This window comes from Drosophila rhopaloa, unplaced genomic scaffold, assembly GCF_018152115.1.
Source record: "Drosophila rhopaloa isolate 14029-0021.01 unplaced genomic scaffold, ASM1815211v1 contig_163, whole genome shotgun sequence".
In the NCBI taxonomy this organism is placed as follows: domain Eukaryota; kingdom Metazoa; phylum Arthropoda; class Insecta; order Diptera; family Drosophilidae; genus Drosophila; species Drosophila rhopaloa.
Genome location: NW_025335043.1, coordinates 7,049,202 through 7,070,235, shown reverse-complemented (window position 1 = coordinate 7,070,235; position 21,034 = coordinate 7,049,202). Strand labels below are relative to the sequence as shown.

Below are 21,034 nucleotides of genomic sequence, written 5' to 3'. Positions count from 1 at the left end.
GGTGTGGGATATCGCGCAAGTGCCAACTAGTTTAAGGCTTCAACTGAGCTGATTTGAATTTTGAGATTTAATTAAGAGAGCTTAGAAAATTCAACTAAAACGTGTAGGAAGTAAAATGGACTTTATAATCTATGACCTCTATTTGAATAATTTATTTACCAGTCCTAAACCGCTTTTTAACAAAAAGTTGTTGACCTTACAGCGCCCTAGGGTGCTTTAAAATATGCTTTTTTGGTTTATATGGCTTTCTTTAAATCGTCTTTTAGGCTTTTATATTAAATTTAGTCCTGAGGCGCAGCTACAAAAATTAATTAAAATAAAATTAATATCTTAAATTGATTGATTACCATTTTTAATAATGGTATTTTTTATTTTCTTACTAAATGTACAAAAACATATGAGTAGAGAGAGAAATAGTTGTTTGACTTTTTATATTGATATTTAAATTAATTGAATCGTGGAAACAGCACAAAAACTATCATAAAGGTTTTTTGTTGATTAATTTATTGACTTCTCATTTTTCATTTTTTTATTTAATTATAAATTGTTTAAAATACATTTAAAAAAATTTGTTTGGTTAACAAATGATACATTATTCATATAGGGCCAACAAATTTAACGATTGGTAACTTAAAGTGTCCCTATGTTCCCAAATTAAGCCTCGTTCGCTAATGAAATGTTTGGCAGTGGAGAATATGGAGATCGAGGACCGCATGGAACATTCATCGCGCTCAACCGTTTAGGCGGCCGCAATTAACCCGCAAGTTGCACACGGCGTATGCGTGATGTGTGCAGGCGTCAATTGCAGCGCGAAAATTCACTTAGGCACGGGTTAAAACGCGACGGTAAATGGCAACTGGCAACTGGAAACTGAAAGCGGAAAACTGGTGAAATGTTGAATGGCCAAACCATCTGCGGATGGCAGTTGCCAATTTTGTGGCGGTCGAGAGGTTCAAATGTCAAATGCGATGCATTGGGGGCGCCTTAATTTATGCAACACCAGGTCAGCAGCACATGTTCACGAATTTGTCTCTGTGTGGGTGTGTATGTGCTTCTCTATGTGTTTGTGTGTGTGAGAATGTGTCTGTGTTAGGAACAGTGTAAATAACGCATTCCGCGGCAGTCGCCAGTGAGCAATATTTTCGTATGCCATTGCCGAAAGTTTGTAACTGAATTTTATTAGCACAAATTTCATTTGCATATTAATTGCGTTCCCATTTTTTCGCTCTATTATAAATTGCTGTGAAAATACCCGACTAAGTCAAAACTAAAGACAAACAACAGTGTTTGGCCAAAAATATAATATAAAACACAAGAAATAATGCAATTTTATCAGTTGGTTATTGTCTTGTTTGCCATTTTTTCCATAACTTGTTTAATGCAGTTTGTGCGGCTCTGATTTAATCATACTCTAACCCAGAGGGATCGTACATATATATATATGTATTGTCACTGCGAGAACGTGCCAGCTTCAAAACTTTGACAAACCAAACGTCAAAGTTCCGCTGGCCAAAAGGGAATGGAAATGGGGGTCCTCTCTCCGCAGCAAATTGGCCATGTTCAACACTGTTGCAAAGCGAAAAGGCCAGCGAGAAAATACAAATTCGTTTCTGCTTTTCTCTTTTATAATACTATAAAAGTAGAGCAAATGTTTTGACCAAAATTAAACAGTTCTTGTTGTTAACACAAACGAAAAGGCCAGCGACGTATAATTGAACTTATAATTGGGGAAAGTTTAAATATTGTGCGGTATTTGAAAGTTTCCGACTCGGAGGCTAAGCGAAGGCATACAAACTTGGTCACTGAAATGAGGCTTAAAGGAAATGAAATAATATTTTACTGAAGTGTTTGGATTGTGTTGGGGACAGAAGTCTGTTAACTTGGTTTTGGAAAAACTTTGCACCATTTTGACATTGGTAAAGTTACCGAGAAAAAACTTTTGGTTGCAGAAAATTGGGAAAGACTGCTTAACTTTCATCGATAATTTTTAATTATACATCGAAAATGATGATCACAGGAGTAACACAAAATGTTTAATCAATTAAAAATTTTAAAGAGCATGGTTAAACTATTTATTGTATACTGTTAATTTGTTTGGCTAGAGTTTCCGGAATAAAATATATTATTGATTTCTTTAAAATTTACTTAATTAGTCTTTTCATTTGACTGTATTTAAGGACAATAAATAAAATCACGAGATATGTGTTTAATTAAACCAATCATTTTTTTCTAATTACCTACCATTGTTAATCAAATTCAAATTAAATACTGCCTTAACCCAATGAATGTAATCAAATCACTGGCTGCGCTGGCAGGCTATAATTTATAAGGATTTTTATGACTGAATCTGTTTGATCCCCCTCTTGACTCCAACCGACTTTTGACCATATCCTGGTCGCGTGTTTGAGCAGGAAATTTACGAGGTCCCTTGGACCACCATCTAAAGTCATAGAATTTTATGCCCGAGTCATTAATTCGGGCGCTTAAATTAGCAGCTGGTGTGAATTATATGTCGAAAAGTTTGCTCGATAAAAAGCCAAGGGGTCGTGAGTTCCCATCTGCATACCTATAAATACACTTACATATATATAAACATATATATATTTATAAGCATGCAAATAGTGTGTTGAGCAGACCCTCGTGTATGCATATAAATGCGAGCTGTTGTCGCGTACCTTTTTTTATTGACGTAATTTTATGCCATTTTCGGATTTTGTGTTAGCAAAACTAAGAGGGTTTTCCGACACTTCCTTTTTGGGGTGAGGCTTATCAAAATTCTATGAAAATTCGAATTGACATTTAACAACTGCTTTTGTGCACATTTACATTTAATTTGTATACGATTTTTGATGTTTTCGCTTCTGACTTTTTATATTACGATTCTCAAGATTGTGGCTTAATTTTACGAATTTCTTTTTTTTATGTTTCCCACTCGACAGTGGGCGGTTATCGGGGGAATGTGGCACGCTGTCGTTTAGCCAGCGTAAAGTCATTAAAACTTTTTGACTATTTTAAGCACAACGCTGAAAAATAAATAAAACTGTCATTTCATGTTGTTTGAGTTTGAGTTTGTGCCGAGGATCATTCGAGGGATTCGCGAATCCCCATCCCAGAAACAGGGTGCTCCATTCCAGTTTAAGCTTCACTTGGTAAGCCACTGCACAGTTGCTTTAATTGCGCGGACAGTCGCCGTTGTTGGCCCTTTTATGGATGGGTTTTCTATGTCTTTTTTTCTACTGCGAAACAAGTGGGCGAACATAAAGCGAAACTTTCAGATTTGAGTTCCTCTCTTAATTAGGTCAAGGGGGATTCGCTGTGGTTGGGGGTGCTTTTGACACATAATGAGTTATTTTTTGCCCGATAAATTTCTATGCATTTTACAAGCTACAAGAAAAAGTTTTTGGTGTTGGCCCAAGAGGTAAATGAATTAGGTAATCAAAAGACGTAGAATCCCGGACAAGATCAAAGGCACTGCGGGGCGGGTAGTAAAATTATGGCCACAAGACGTGGTCAGAACCCGAACAAGAACAAAAAGCGAGGGAACCGAACATCAACCCGACTAATTACGGGCTAATTAATAATTCAAATTATATTCTGTCCCCGAGCAGCTAAGAAACAACATAAACGAAAACAAGACGAATGCCAATCATACAACTACAATGTTAGGACTTCTTGATACCTCTCAAAGGGATACCTAATTTCAAGAAATCCCAAGAGTCTAACCCATTTTTTGTATATCTATAATATAGCTAAGCTCAAGATTTTTTCAAAGGTCCTTAGAAAAATGTCTTTAAAATATACTTTTTCCCTAAAAATAATATTCTAATAGAATAAAACATTCAATATTTCAATAAAAATATTTTTTTTTAGAATTTCTAAAATAACTACCCCAACAACATATTTTATACATACCTACTTAGCCTATAAAGACATACCAATATACACAACAATTAATATTTTGATAACATAAAATAAATAATTTAAGAAATCAATATTTTCAAATATTAATACAAGTAATTAAATATTAAAAAAAAGTCACTGTACATTTTGGTACCCATGATATATAAGCAGAATTAGAATTGTTTTAACTGCAATATTTTGGCAAACATGACTGTTTTATTAAACACAGCTGAATACTTTACTCATTCGACCCCTGTTTATCTTGATTAGAGTGGGCGGAAAAAAAGGATTGCATATTTTTTCATTACCGTTTTAGGGGCCAAATGAAAATGAATTAGTGAAGAAGTTTGATTTCCCGCTCGCTGCTTCCAGCAAGGTTAAGTTCTCGAAAATTCCACAATTTATCATCGGAGTAAACTTTGCTCTTGCTCCTAATGAATGAATGCAAAATTGTAATGCTGCTGCTGGCAAAGTGAAACTTTTCGCGCTTCGTTATTAATTGAAGTACAGCAACAGATACAAAAGATACAAAGATACAGAGATACTTTCTTGGGGAAAAGGGGTTTGCGAGCGTCTCGGCTTCATCAATCAGTTTCAGCGTTCATTAGCCCAAAAGATTTAATATGCGCGCTGAGTGCAGGTTTTATGATTTATACTGCTCGCGAAGGAGCATCGCATCGTATCGTCCAACGCTGCGTATGAGTAATATTAATTATTTAAGTCCTCGTTATGCCGCTTCACACAGCCAGTGGGTCATGTGCCGTCCGTCTGTCTGTCTGTTTGTGGCACCCCAGTGCATTTGTCTGCCGGAGTCCGTTCCGGATTGGGCCATTTGTTAGCCACTGCCAGTGGCCATTGGCCTGCTTTTTGGTCCGGCCGGGGCTTCATAAAAAGCCATACATGTTCCTGGCCCCGAAAAAAAAATTGTTTACATTTTTACTCAGCTCCGTTTCAATGCGCATAAATGCTCCCATCCCTCCATACACATATATATATATATATATAGCCTCTATATAGTTATGATATTTTTTTATATGCCCGCAAATGTGCAGCTCCTCCGGCGAGTTCATTTCGGTTCTCATCCATGGCAGCACACGAAAAACAAATTAAAGTCGACTTGCCATTGCTTACCTTCTGTTGGCCACCCTCTATATCTCTTTGGCATCATCCTCTTTTTATTTCTGGCCCGGTTATTGTTGTGCAGTTACAAACGCTCACTGGGGAGCCATTGGGGCATAAAGAGCACTAAGCTGCTCTTGGCCATGAATTATGTTTTAATTGGGCCCGTATTCGGGTGAGTAAAACCCTGGATGATAATGAAAAGTGCGATTGTTTCAAATTATATTTATGTACCATTAGTTTTTTATGTCTTAATCATGAGTTATTAAATTTTATATATTCTTTCGCTAGTTTACCACGCTTGAATAACTAAAGTTTGTTATTACCAATATAACAATTAACAATTCAACAGCCACAAATCAGGACAGGTTTTGAAGGTTTTTAAAATATAAAAAAATGGATTAAATATTTTAAACTTTTTATTAGACCATGCCAGGAAATTTTTGTGTTCATTGGTATTTTCTGCCATGTAGTATTTATAGTATGGTAAATAGTATTGTGAAAAATAGGAACAATATACAATTTATAATATATATAAAGTAATTTCTTATGATTTCAGAACTATGATTTTACTTTTATAGAAATTGAACTTCTAGCGTGCATAACTTTGTTTGCTTTCTTGTTTGTTATTATTAATATTTCCTAGAAAAAACATATGCAATTTTGCAGGAGAATGTCATCTTAAAAAGAGCTACACAATTTGGCATTGTTTCATCGTCCTTAGTTCTTTGCCCTTCAGTAGTTAGCTACCGATAAATCTTTCGCCAAATGCACAGGCTTTTTCGCTAGCAGTTCGAAGGAATTGAAATTGGAATTCCTTTGTGTTTGGCTCAGACTTTCGATTTTTTGCACAGGCTATAGGGGCGTGGCACGTGTACAATTTATGTAGGCTGAAGTCATTCACCTAATGAATGCGCCAAGGTGAAGTGAACAAAATTGTAACTGGAGGTGAGGAAGAAAAAAAAAAAGAAAAGACCAATGACAGGCAACAGGCACATAATCTGAATAAATAATGTTAAAAATCAGCAAACTGATTTGCAAGGGGCGAAATATTGAAATGTTAATGAAGTTTACTTTCCGCTGATTTGTTCTGCTCCAGCCTGCAGAGTTTTTCAACTTTATCGCTTCCTGTTGATTCTTCTGCCCGCAATCAACAAATGATTGGAAGCATCCCTTGAGGAGTTGTTGCCTCAATTGAATCAAATATTGATTTTAGTCTGACAGTGTGCAAGTGTGTCATGTATAAAGAAAAATTTTAATTACATTCCTGACAGCATCTTGGTCTCATTCAATATGTACTTTTGATTAAATTATAAATTTAATAAATTAAGTGCACCTAGTTTATGAAATCAAATCAAAGCTTTGAGAGGATTTAACAAATGATAATATAATATTATTATATTATCGCACACAGGTTAGTTTATGTTTTTTAAATACTTGGCTGAAAACAAATATTTTGAAATTTTCAATGGATAATTATTAATTAAAATTTGTATTATCTTATTTTAGGATCATATTTCGAACAAATTCAAATAATTTGTATTTTTTTTTTATTTCAAAAATGAGTTTATTTGCCATTGAAACATGTAAATAGAAAGGAAAATATAATCAGTAAGCGAGAAAAAGTCTTCATCACTTAAATCAAACATCCTTATTATCCGTCGAGTGTGCTAAATATATTGTGAACAATTTTAATTACATTCCTGGCCCGAAAGTGGCAACATCTTGGTCTCATTAAACGTGTTCTTTGATGATCTTCTGTCTGCGTGTGTTTGTGTTGGAAAACGTGTTGCTTTGATATCTGATTTGATGGGCAGAACTTTGCCCCAACTCCCCATGAAAATGCCCTTTGTGGAAGTCAAACAAAAAGAAAGTTTTTGCATGTGAATTAAATGAATATTGATGTGTGTAGGTTTTCTTTTTTGCGCGTGGCCTGGGTGAGTGAGCAATTATAGTAATTGCTTTGGCTTGCAAGTCGAGGGAAAATGAATGGCCTCGTCCAGAGGGGCCACTGTCGTCGGTTCATTAGCATAAATATCAGCTTACTTCTGGCCATAATGTGCATATTTTAAAATTTATGAATATATCTGCGGCGCGGCGAGGTCCTGTCTTGGCTTGTTGATTCGAATGAAATACATTATTATGGCAAACACGCAGGACATTGAACGGGATCCCTGGGGACCTTTTCTCGCCGCTCGCGCCTGCCAGCTTTATTAATTTATATTGTTGACTTTTATCAGCGGTGCGTCATGTCAATGTTGTTGTTCTTGTTTGTTGGTCGTGTTCTTCTGTCCTTGTTTGTGAGTGGATGTGGGTGAGTGTGGGTGTGTGTGTGTGGTAGGTCCTTCCACCCACCTGGCGGTCCTTCGCCTTATCAGCAACACGTGTAATGAATGCCTAAACTGTCATTATCACCTTCTGTGTGCCGAGAGTATGTTTTTCGGTTGTCATGTCAGCAAATATTGTACCAAGATATCCCCGGCTCTGTGCAAGATTTATGGCAGTGTTGGGATAAGGCCGTCGCAGCAGCCGCGGGCATCTGGCTCCTCCTCTTTGGAATCGCATAATGTGACACATATCAACATTTATGTTGTTCTTAGCCCGGGTAGTTATGAATGTATTTGCGTTGAATGTTGTTTATCCTTCGCTGGATGCAGTACTCCGGGCGGGAGTCGCCTCTCTTGCCCGTTTCCCATTCATTTTCCATCTGTATGCTAACGTGGCTGGAGGTTTTCATGGGGTATTTGTGTGGTTTGAATGAGAAACCACCTGACAGTCCTCTTTCGATTCGCAATACTCATACGCTCCGTGGGCGGTGGCGTGGCTGGCAAATTTTAAGTTGCTATTTATATTTATGCCCAAGCACAGCTAGGATGGCAACAGCGGCAAACACAACTACAACTGCAGCGAGAATAATGATAATAAAAGTTCACGCTGAGGATCTCGTTGTTTTCACTCCTAACACTCAACAAAAAATATATATGGTTGTAAATTGACAAAAAAAAATATTTACAAATTTTGAACCATATTATAAAGTTAATACTTCATATTTTATTTAAAGTTTAATTACACATTATTATAAAAAAAGGCATTTATATTTTATTTTTTACATTGCCTCATTCACACACAGAACGATTTTATAATTAGTTTTTAAATTTAAAAAAAGAAATATCGAACATTTTACCCTTCAAAAAATATATTTCGGATATGTCTCAGATTTTCTATCAAATTTGAATGACCAAAAGAAAACGTTGTTAAACTCTTTTATCTTTATGTTTAAGATAAAGGTTTAAATTATATTCAACGTTTATTTCCTAAAACCACAGATAACTAAATCAATTATTCAACAATAACTTTCTGGGTTATTAAACTTAAATAAAATAAAAGTTATTTCCAAAGTTAATTTCTCTGTATTAGGACAATAGTTTTCTCTAAGTGCACCCTGTAGACGCCTTCAAGAGCGCAATAAGTCATAAAAACGGAAGAAAGAAAGTTTTAAAGGGCTCTTAACTTTCACTTTCATCTCGAGCTCCTCGGTGACTGACTGACTGGCTGACTGACTGAATGGCGGACGGGGCGGGTGTCCCTATTGTGTGCCCACTGTACAGCGTTCGCCACTCACTGGCCGGCGCTTAACTTTTATGATTCCGGCCGGAGAATGGGCCAAGTGCGGTTGCAAAGCCGGCGCGGAATATCATAGGGAAAGTCGGGAAGTCGGGAACGTCGACGGGCGGTCGGTCGCATAAATAAAAAAGGCGACTGTAAGTGATGGACTTTATTTTTAATATTGGACTCGAAGGCGAAGGCGAACGCGAGTTGCGAGATGAGAATGCCATCGACGGTCTGAATATTAAGAATTCGCAGCTTCCCTTCCGCGGCTTTATTTTTTAAATGAAATGAGATGGCCGGGATGGGGCGATATCTTCAGAGCGCTAATGAAAATATGTTCGAAATGTAAATTGAGACATTTGGCCGGCTTTGGGGATCCAGCTTTTACGATATCCGGCGCCTAATGAATTTGTCCAGCGCTCCGTTGACCCACATCCACATGCCTACAGTCGGTCATCTTATCGCTCGTCCTGTGCCAGTGTCCATCTATATATCTATGGCCCATCTGTGGGAGGAGTGGAGTGGAGTGGCGAGTCGAATGAAAGTGGAGTGGACATTCTTACCCTTTTCAATTTGCTGATATTGTGGGAAATAGGTCCCAGTGTGATAATCACAAGGAATGCGGAAATGGAAAGTGGAGGGAGGACACAGGACACAGGACACAGGACAGATAGGAAGGTCCCTCGTTAACTTAGTGTCTCCTTTTTACCGCTGTCTGACCAGGCTAAATACCCTGTAAAACATCAGGAAGGGGGTGTTTATGGGTGGACATCAAATATGTCAATTAATTATATTGTCTGGGATTTTTGGAAAGGGATTTTCGGTTTTTAGTGTGACAGTTCTTGAACACTTTTAGCACTTAACTAAATTGTTTTCTAGTACTTTGTGACTTGATTTATTTTTGTTTGACATACATTTTAGTTTTATCTGTATGTCGTAAAATTATTCATTTTGTTGTAATGCAATGTAATTAAATCTATTTGTTAAAGAAGTATTACTTTTTTACACTACAAAGTCCTATTGGTAATTTAGTTTATATGAGTAAAACTAGTTTCAGATATCTTTTAAAAAATAGTTTTGAGATTGGTAGGTGTTTTATTATATTCATTTCATTATACTAGGAAACTGTACAATTGTAAGATAACTTAAAAGGCCAATCGTGTTGCATTAACTACAATTTTTGAAAACCAATTTACTTTTCTATAATTAATGTCTACTTAATTTAATTTTCCTAATATCTACCAACTGAAATATTGTTTATATTATTCTGGCTGACTGTTTAATTTACTGGTATGTTCATGATGAGCCCATCGAGTTATTTAAAGTAAGAGTTGGATTTTCCTTTTTTGATAACTAGTATATTTTATTAACCTGCGAGGTATCCCGTTGTTTATCACTTGGCCAAGTGGCTTTTACTCATTATGAACTATGCTGGCGATGTCAGCCGGAGAGCAACAGTCGTTCCCGGATCAAACCGCCTTGGTCGCATTCTTTGGGTCTTTATCGCGAACGCCAACTTGCGCAAATCGCCATAAATCTCTGGGCTGATTTATGTCGCCGCCCGGCATTGGCCTCCAAAATTTATCGCATCGTGATGACAGCTGCGCCCAAGTTAGCCCACGGCCACAGGCATCTCTCGGTCGAATGTCCCCTGTCCGCTGTCCGTTGTCCACTGTCCTTTGGCGGGTGTCCTTTGTCCGTTGTCCGTTTTTCGTGAGTTGGGAGGCCGGCGTTTGTCAGCGGCTACAATTTCTGGTTCTGGCCGAGGTTGTGGGTCTGGTGTGGATGGATCGCGGCCGACATCCTTTCGCCGGCCGTGAGTGGCCGTCTTTGAGGCAAACAGACAGTGAGACGTGTGGCCAGGATATGGATATACGCTGCGTGCGAATGTGTGTGAGTGTGTGTGTGCGGGCTTAATTATCCTGACTGCGCGTCTCGATGCCTTTCTGTGTGACTTCTGTCGGAAATTAATTTCCTCGCGGCACGTTTGCACTCAGCAACCGACATTCACTGCTCCGCCAATTGTTTGCCGAGTGTGAGTGTCTGTGTAAACGCTCTTTGCCGCCGTATTTGCGTTTAATTTTATATGAATAACGGAAATTTGCGGCTTTCCGACATTTTAAATTGCCATTAAAGCCGCTGCAAATGCGTCGCGTTCTGGCCATTAAACAAACGGATGCATGAAGGAGTTGCAGCTGCGGTTAGCGAACAGATACAATTGCGCTATCCGTTAAAGTATAAACATAAATAAACCATTGGCAAATTGCTCAAATGGCTGAGCTTGATTGATTTAAACGCGCCATGGACTTTCCCTTTTGACCCACAAAAGTAGGCAACAGAAATTAAATTAAAGGCGAAATGCACGCGATTTGTGCGAAAGATTAATTGGCACAGCTCACTTACGGGTCGTGGAAATCATAAAGTTTTCCTCTGGAGAGCACACTTCAGGGCTAATTAAATTGCGACTTAATCAGGCCTTTTAGTGCGAATTTATAATTGCAGATGGAAATTGGGCTTTAATTGAAGCCGTTTTTGGGAATTCGGTCTAATGCAATAATTTAAATGTAACTTTACTTTGAATAAAATATGAAAATATTTATTTATATTGAATTTTGTGTTCATCAGCACCAAAATAAATTTTGCTTAGTTCTGTTTGCTCGGTAATCCAACAAATGTTTTAATTTTATTTATTAAATTAATTAATAATTAAATAATTATTTATTTAATTTGATTTTTTCAAAACAATAATTTGTAATGAAAATCACTGATTTTTCTCAAACTCATAATTTTTTTTATTATCTATTATTAAAAATAGTTCCCCATTTTTCCAAGTGATTCCAATACCAATACATTAACCACATGAGACTTTAATAGAAAATTCAAAATAATTTTACAATTTAAATGTATTTGATAGCTAGTTATTAGCTGGACAAATTATATTTCACCTGAATTAAATTTGTTTCTTTTTCCCTAATTTGGTGTTTATTGGCAGATAACTGCCGGTATTTTAAATTATTCAAAAATTACTATTTTCCTTATTGTTGTTCGCTAAGAAGGTATTTATTCATCAAATAATTTTGCATTCCACACTGAATCGATAAGCGAATAAGCTGATTTAAATTTGGTTTTAATGTTTCAATATACGCATACAACTATCCATTTGCAGGCATAAATCAGACTCAAGTCGAGCCGTAGAGCAAAGACCAAATCTCCAGTGAATTATACCAACAATCCAGAGTCTGCCGCTTCAATTTAACTCTCGAGCAAATTGAGCTTGGCCCCAAGTATATCCGGCCATGCAAATGGAAGCAGAAACCACACATAAACATAAGTCCGATTCAGAATCAGAATATATAGTTGCAGAGTCGGAGGGTTTTATTATACGACAAAGTCGAGACTCGACGACAGCTGTACGGCTCTTATTGGCAATTATTGTCCATAAATTGCACATTTATGAGGGCGGGCATATGTGTGTGGGCGTTAGTTTACCTTTTTGTGAATGCCGCAAATGTGCTCGTATTTTGCGTCTAATGTGGTCCATTAAGAGCCATCTCCCCACCAATCCGGGCAAATATTTGGCCAACGGTTAGCCACTCATCCAGGCTTCTACCGTCGGAACTTGGCTTTGTGGCCTGTGGCCAAGTTAGAGGGAACTAGAACTCTGGAAAACCAAAACCTGATTCACATTCAGACTCGAAGGCGTTGGCTTAATTGCATTTCATAGCAGCTTTGTGTCGGCTTTAAGTCAACCAGGCCGCCCCCTTCTTGATTTGTTTTGCCTACCCAACGACAGAGGGTCAGAGGTCAGAGGGCAACTAAATCAATACGATGGAAAGTGTGCGAGTGTGCGAGTATGCGAGTGGATGCCAACAAATCTACTTGGGGCACAGTCTCGAAGGGGAGTGAAAAAATCTATGCATGAATGCGATTTTCAACACATTTTTCACATTAACTGCCAGCAGCCTCGGATGTCGACAGCGTCGTCTGTAATTTTGTATGCACGGTCCGCTGGCAGCACAACAAATCACCATCACCATCACCATGGGTTGCCCTAAGTGGGTTATTTCAGTGGGTTGGATCCCAGCCCCAATGCAGTGTCATATAAATAAGCCAAACACCCGCAGTTGCAATTGCAGTTTGGATCGGCACCCGATTGTCAGAGTTAAGCGAGACCGATTGCCAAGTGGGGAGGAATAGATATGATAATGCCAGGACACGCCTGGCCATCTAAACGGGGTTGAAATAAAAACAAATAGGGATTTGGTAAGAAGAACTTCGAATCTTGCATACCCTTATTCAAAAAGAAAAGCGTTTTACTTTACACTGATTTTTGAGAAATAAAAATGGTTTATCAGTAAGATTAAGAAATCTTAGGTATCTTTAAAAGTAAAACAAAATAACTATTCCTAATCCACTGTTTAGTTTAGTTTATTTAAAAGAAAATCTAAATCTTTTTTAATGTGGCATTCTTTTGTATATATAAAATGTTTAAATATTTAAATAAATTGTAAGTCATATTTCTTATTCCGAATATTTTTATTCCCTTTAGTTTTTCCGTTTTTATTTGCATTGGATTATATTAAGTATTTGCGAAAACTATCTTCTAACCCCCTATTGCCACAATAATTCAGCACTTGTCAATGCAGATGGTGTTCCTTGCGGAAAGGATCTTTTCGTGTAAATAGGAAAAAAATTGACACGCATTTTTCACCTTTGCCATTTGGCAGAATGAGGGACTGAGATTGAAAGAGGGGGCGAAACGGAGGAGGAAGGACTTGGCCAGGCCAACACAGACGCTTCCTGTTGTTCAAGTTGATTTCCTTCTTAGATGGAGCTCAACTTTCGATTTTCTGCTCTGTGTTTTGCATCGCAATCCTGTGGAGAAAATGAAAAAAAAGAATGAGGAAGCTCGAAGGAAAAAAAGCGTTGCAGTCTCGTTTCTTAGATTTTTCCACAATGCTCAACTTTTATGCACTGTTTTTCCTTATCATTTTTGATTTATGTAACTGTTTTTATTATTTTCATATTGTTCACGAGCTGAGCGGCGGGTGGGCGGCAGCGTCGGCGTCGGCATCGGCCACGCCCCCTCAACTCTGATTGCTGAAATCACAAGAGTTTTTCCTCACATCTACGACTTTTCCTTCCAACCCCCCTCCCTACGTATCATTTTTGTGTGCGTTGTGCCAAAAACTCGTATTCCATGGCTGAAAAGTTTACGGCAGTAAGAAGATGAGAAAGTGCCGGAGAAATGGGGGAATTGGGGGGAGAAAGTGGTGGCTGGCTATGTGCATGGCGTGCAAGATTTCTTACGAGTTTTGGAAATTTGATTTCTGCTGTTTGTTGTGGAATTTGAAATGATTATGGGTGGCAGAGGCGTTTCTCCATTGGAAAGTTGCATTATGCGCTTTGTTGGTCAACAAGAATTTCTTTTGGCCAGCAATGCAAAAGTTTTTTGTACAAAACACACACACACACACATAGCCTCCATGTTTGAATTATGCATGAATTTGGCCGACACTAGAACATTTTTGGGAGTCCGGGAGCTTCACTTCCGGAGCGGAGATTGCTCCCAGGCTTTTACGAGTACATGCTGGCCGGAATGCCAGAATGTCAGTCAGTCGGAAAATGTTTTGTTAATGTCCCTTGGCATCAGCAATTAGGCAAATCAGCCGTAAACACACACTCACACTGAGTAATTGCCCTTTTGCATTGATAAATATTCAGCCAGTATGGGACCATCACTTTCGATGGCAATTTGTCTATGTCGCATGGTCACTTTCGATTCTAATTCGAATCGGTAATTACACAAGAGAAAAACCATGAAATATGATTTTGTCATCTTGCTTTTTGGATTTTGAACGATATAGGAATATTATTTTTGTAATTCCTAATTTTAATAAGTACCAAATACATTTTTCATGTTGATGTCCCTTAATAAGCATACCGAAAATAGCAAATCAATGGCCAATATTGATGACATGTTTCTCCTCTGCAGGCAAAGTATTCCGACTCATAATGGAAACCTCAAAAAGTACTTAACCGGAGAAGTGAAAGTTTTTTATTTTTGAGAACATTTCGATGGATGTCTGAAGCATTCCAAGTGCTGGCAATTGTTGACATTCCTTAAAGTCAGTCACAAACTCGTGGGGAACCCAATCTTGTAGTCGGGCGGCCTCGTTTCACTCTTCAACCTACTTCTCCCCCATCGACTTTCACGGGCCCACACAATGAAATATTAATAAATTCCATTACTAAAGAAAACACACTCGAGTGCGCAGCAAAACATCAATGGCATCGGCATAGAGTTTGGGAATCTGGGGAGCGGGTTGGAGGAGGATCTGGAATCACCAGAGGAGACGCCGATTCCATTCTACGTTTCGCCAACGCTTCGCTGAAGCATTTCACTTTTGCCACGCAGACAATTTTCAATTGAAGTGGGATCGAAATACGGACAGGGAATGGGAATGGGAATGGGAATATGGTGACTTTCCAATTCAATCTAGAAAATACATACAAAGTGTATCGCATATAGACATTTAGATGGCATTCACTGCACACTTACAATATTTTCTGTGTCGCATTTTGTTGTTTGCAAAGGCTTTATTGACAATAAATACTGTCGAGATGACGATGATGAGGATAGATGGCGGTTTGAGTGTCTTCAGCTGGCCTTAAAGTCGCACTCCATCGAATGGCTGAGGCTTTAATGCCCATTATGGCCAAATTGGCACTTATTGGCCGGAGTCCTTGGCGACTGGAACAACTGCAAATAGTCGAATTGGTATTAACAATAATATTTGATTTGCCAAATGAAATCCGAACTCACACTGTGTACGCAGTTTTAGGCAAATGCGCTTGTTAACAAGGCCAACCATGGCAGGAATGTCCTAGCCAATTTTCCCTTTTAGCTCCCGGGGCAACTCGGCAATTAAATGCAAATGGCGTGTGAAAGCCAATTTTGAAAAGTACACAGACAAAAACTAAGTGCAAGGCACTCGCACAGCTAATTTGTAAGGACCTTTTGGAGAAACGGGAGAAAAAGAGAGCAGAATGGCAGGAACAATGACATTCAGACTCCACTCGACTGACTGCCTTTCATTGGTGGCCAAAAGCCGTGGCAGACCTCGTCCCGAATTGAATTGAAGGGCTTGTCTGATTACTTTCAGAAGGCACTGTGTCCATTAAGTATTCCCCACTCTTGCAGTAATTTGATATTCTTAAGGCTACATTTAATTGGGGATTAATTGTTAATTGTTCATTGAAATATGCACAGAAATATATTTTTCAGCTATATTAAAAGGCACAAGCCAGAAAATAGTAAAGTATATTTATTAATTTGTACGAAGGATCAAAAATAATTTAAGAGACAAGAAATAAAACTTTAAATAGCTAAAATATAAATTTAAATCATGGTTCAAAAAGTATCTTATTTATAACAAGTTTCTCAGTTTTCTATAAATTAATTGATTTATCTTATTTTTTGTTTCGAGAAATCTGAAAGCGCGATTATCTTTTTTACCTCTTTAATAAGTGTTTTAGTTTGATTATTATAAACAGCATATATTGGTTATTATCGTAATATTCAGCGACAGCACCCACAATTGCCAAAGTGCATTAAACCATAGCTTAACAAGTCAATATGCCCAAAATCTGTCTTAAGCCGCACATGTCGGTAATTTCCTTACAAATCGAAAGCCCCCAAGTCGTCTAACTTCAAATTTAAGCTCATAACCATTTCTGCATTTCCATTGACAAATTGACTGTGAACTATCCCTTTCAAACTGAATAATTTCTGCCCGCTGCCATAGCAATTATATGAGACCGCGATCCTTTGTCTACTCGCCTGACTTTAATTGCTCAAAGGGCAGACTCGATATTCGAGTGGTCGCGATGGAAACCTTTTATTATAATTTGGCCAAGACATGCGGCCAGCTGGATGAGCTCGAGCGGAAGTGGGTTTTCTTTGTAGGGGGTTTTGACTGGTGCGTGCCTTTGTTCATTGACGTTGACCCAAACTAAAAACCCCAAATAACGCAAAACACAAACAATCAGTTACGATCCAGCCGCACGCCATGGCCAAAAATTAGAGGAGGCGTGGTGGCAGTGGTTTGAGCGGCATCATGTCAAAATCCAAAGCCACAAACAATTAAACAAAATTGCAAATTAGACGTTATTTAGACCAGAAATACCGCCCAAAAAGTTGACAGCCACCGCAAAACTCAACCGACCTACTGTGTGTGCCACTGCACAGTGAAATGTCGAAAGGAAGGAAGTGTAGGAAATTGCCTATTTGCAATTGTAATTTATTCATTTTGCTTAATATGCCGTGAAGCGCAAGGCTTTCACTGCTGAACACTGCCCCCACAAACAAAACAATAATTTTCTCATATTTTTTTTGTTGTGTTCTTATGTTTTCAACATTTGTCCGCCCATTTTTTGGGGGTCACTGGCTGCTTGTCAATTGCAATGGTTTGACTAATGACTCGGTGCCAAGGTCATGGAGAACCCATTGTTGTCGATTTCAATTAGGAGCTGCGCTTAATTTGCATAATTATCATAAAGTTTGACGAGGGATAACGAGCTAGTCGAGTGGGAAATTGTCGTAGTCCAACTAGGATTTTATCTGACGGATGGATGTTGTACTCCTCGAGCATGCAAATTAAGTCTCGAGTTGTCCCAAAAACGAGCCCTTTTCGGAAAGCCTGAGTTTTTGCACAGATAATAGTGATTGCTCAAAGTGATTGAGTTCGTGGAAAATTAGAACAAAGTAAAACTGATTTATTAGTAGCAGTGAGAAGAATTTTGGATTATATTGCCATAAAAAAAAAGAAAAAATTGATTTGTGGTTAATGTTTGGTAAAACAAAGCTTAAATAATTAATAAATAATGTTATTATCACTTAAATATAGTAATAGAATTTAAATAGAAATTTTAAATTCAAAATTTAAAAATAATTGTTATACCTTTAAAATACTTTTTACTCTGTTTTCTGAATTATAAAACGTGTTTAACTACTTTACTATCAGAAAAGCTTGGGATTTGAATAAGAGGCCATTTTCTTCCCATATTTTACTATTTATCACATAGCAAATCTTATTCAAACGATTACGAGGCCTATATATATCAAAGCAACCGAGCAATTGTGGTCTCTGCTCCTTTTGTTCTGCATTTTAAGTCCTTGCCGCATTTTCAATCCCCTTTGGACTTAATCCTTAAGCTGTTACTCTCAATTTGCACAAGATCTTTGATTATTGAGGCACTGCCATCCACCCCGAGGTCCTTTACAGTAGGATACTTTGGCAAATGGACTGCAGAATCGGCTTGCTGTTCCTGGTCGATGGAGCTATTTAGACAGATTTTCCTGGCCCGCTCACCTTGGTTTCCTTCAGGAATGGGCCCATAGATTGCAGTTTTATGTCACAACATTCAAACAAATCGCCGGCCATTTAAAACGGTTTAAAAGCCATTGCTGCAGCTCGTAACAGCCGGTGTCCTGACTTTTCCAGCAGACACAACAGACAACCGCTGGGCGGAATGGGTTTTCCTCCACATCGAAGAGTTTTCCCTTTTTCCGGGGATGACAATAAATGAGCGCCCATTTGCGTATGGATGGTATGGGGCATGGGGTATGGACTCTGGGGCCTGTGAAATTGTTTTGGCTGTCGAATTACGTAAACATTGTCATAAATGAAAAATTTAGCAGTCGTAGCCGAGTCAAGCATTTCATTTGCTGTGGCAAATTTGTCAATCTCGTCGAGCGTTTTTTGCCATCTCGACTTTGGCCCAATTCTCTCCGTTTTTCGGCCCAGACGCCGCAGGGATTCATATGAGCCACTCGCTTTGTTGGTCTGCTAACTTTGTTTTGTTTTCGGCCTGGAATTGCTTTCTTCTTTCGTGATGGAAGTCACAAGATGGAAGACTTTCTCCGTCTGCGGCAGGCGCGACATATTAATTATTCATTTCGATTTTGGTTTGCTACAGCAGCGGGATACCCCGAAATATATAAAAAAAATTTAGCGAGGCTCTTGGGCTGCTCGTGATTTATAAACACGCGCGTCGCTTTGGGTGATTTACTGCAAATTGCTTTATAATGTTATATACATTTTGTAGACGATTTTGCTGCTTTTCGGCGGTTCGCCTGCTTGCGAGTAATTATAAGGGAAACGGAAAGAAAAATGAGACACGATTTGGTGGGATTTGTAATCCAACGGCTTAGGTTCCCGACCCATTGGCTTAGGCTTAAGGTTGTTAACAATCGGAAGATCAAAATATTACTAGGCTTTGACGAACAATAAGGGGCTTATCATATTTTAACACTGTTTATCTAGAAATATAATAACTATAGTTATAAGAAGCACATTTAAATAGTTTTATCTAATTAATAGTAAAGATCATTATTAATAAAGAATAATTGAATTTAGACACAATTTACTAATGTAAATTATTAAATTAAAATATATTTTTAATAAATTTTTTGAAATACATTGAAAATAAATGCTTTTCACGAACGCCTTAGTTAGGTTATTTACTGAACTCATATATATATATATATATATATATTAGAAAATATTTAACATGCAATGTTGTTTTTAAACAACCTTAAAAGCTGTTCATCTTACTCAATTATTCAAAAACCATTTAGTTTCATTTGCATCAGTAATTTTAAAGCTCATCGTGGCCGCAAAGAAATTTTAATGATAATGGAAACGGAAGGAAGAAGAATACTTTCACGAGACACGTAAAAGCAAAAGCAAATCTTTGTACAATTTACATTGTGCATCTGTGAATGTAGTCCTGCTGTTTGTGTGAATATGTGTTTTTATGTAAATTTTGGCAGCTCGCTGTTTTCTTTTTGGTTAGCCAGCGCTTTTATTGTATACATTTTTCGTAGCTGAAAATTAGAATCGTTCCACTGCGTTCAACTTCACTGACAGTGCGTGGCAAATTGCTTTCCAAAGTCTGAAGTCTGGCATGTCTGTATAAAAGAGAAAGCACACACGTTGCTGCACAGAAAAAAATGTTGAAAAATTGAATACATTTTTGAAAATGTACTTCATCAAAAAATTATCATAAAGGTCATTTCAGTATTACAAATGATATTTTAAACATTTAAGTTAGTTATTCTTATTTAAGTTACAACTTGACCATACATTTTTTACCGTGCACAACCGATAGCTAACAATAATAGCAAAAATGGCTTTTTTTTTGCCTTTCTGCCTTCTTTCCGTTTCCTAACAATAAGTGCGGGAAGGGGGCAAAAGTTGGAAGTGGGCGGGATGATATAGGACCCTATATGGCTGTTCGCTGTAGCGGTAATTTGCATGTGCAGACTATGGCACATAATATCCATGCATTAGAATTATGAAGCCCTCCTTTCCCCTCCTTACGAATAATGGCAACGAGTGCCGGAAAAAATTTTTGTGTGTAGATAAATGTGCAAAAATCGAAATTTCTCTTGCATATTAAGGCGTGTGCACACTGCGTATGCGTAATAAATGTGCCTGCTACTGCCATTATTATGACATTAATGCCAATGAATCGATCATCCCCACTGGCAGGCAATAATTATAGCGCGTCAGAATAAAGAGTAGTTGTAGTTATATAGTGCCGCCAGTCCAGTCCCGACTTCAGTTAAGCAAATTTAAGCAGATCGGGACACAACTAAGCTGCCTGCCAGACAGGCAATTAAGTTAATTACTGTTTAAACTTTCCAGCCCTGCCAGTCGGCTGTCTGGGGGAGCGGAAAAAAAGAGAAAAAATTATATTTAGCAAATTAAATTCCCAAGTTGCTGCCAGAGATTGAGCACGTGGCTCGGCCGAAATTTTAAGTAAGGGAAAAATGAAAACCAAAATGTACCTCTGACTGCAGGAACGGTGGGAGGAATGATAAATACTTTGGGATAAAACGGAGATTTTCAACTCAAAAGTGCAATATACTTGTTATGGTTTAAAGATTAAAATATTATCCTTGAAAATTATATTTTTCATCTAATTGTTAATAAATATTGGATAGAAATATCCACATTTTCTGTAATTTCAAATTCATGTCAAAATTATGGAAATATATGTACTTTACTAAAAGTTAAGGTTGTTAAAAGCTATTTCATGCAAAGGCAGAACAAGTATTTAAAAATAATAATATAATTATTAGTTTTAGAAAATGTAGTGTATTTGTGTACTACTGTCTGGTTAAACCAACGATTTTACATTGAAATAAAATTAATATAAAATAATTCTTTTATTAAATAAATTGCACTTTTATTCAATCTTACAAAGTTTACATGTTTTATGATCACATAACTCTTTTTAATTCCACCCAAACAAACAATGAGTTAAGCTTATTATTCAATAAATGATATTTCTGTCTTTTATTTTACGTTTTAACCCACTGCACAGTCATCATTAT

At 37.6% G+C, this 21,034-nt stretch overlaps 1 protein-coding gene across 2 annotated transcripts in view; it reads left to right on the top strand.

Annotated features, from left to right (window-relative positions):
• Nucleotides 1-21,034, top strand: part of LOC108039304 (junctional adhesion molecule A) — a 104,789-nt gene that overhangs the window by 10,153 nt on the left and 73,602 nt on the right. The gene's annotated exons all lie outside the window — the stretch shown is intronic.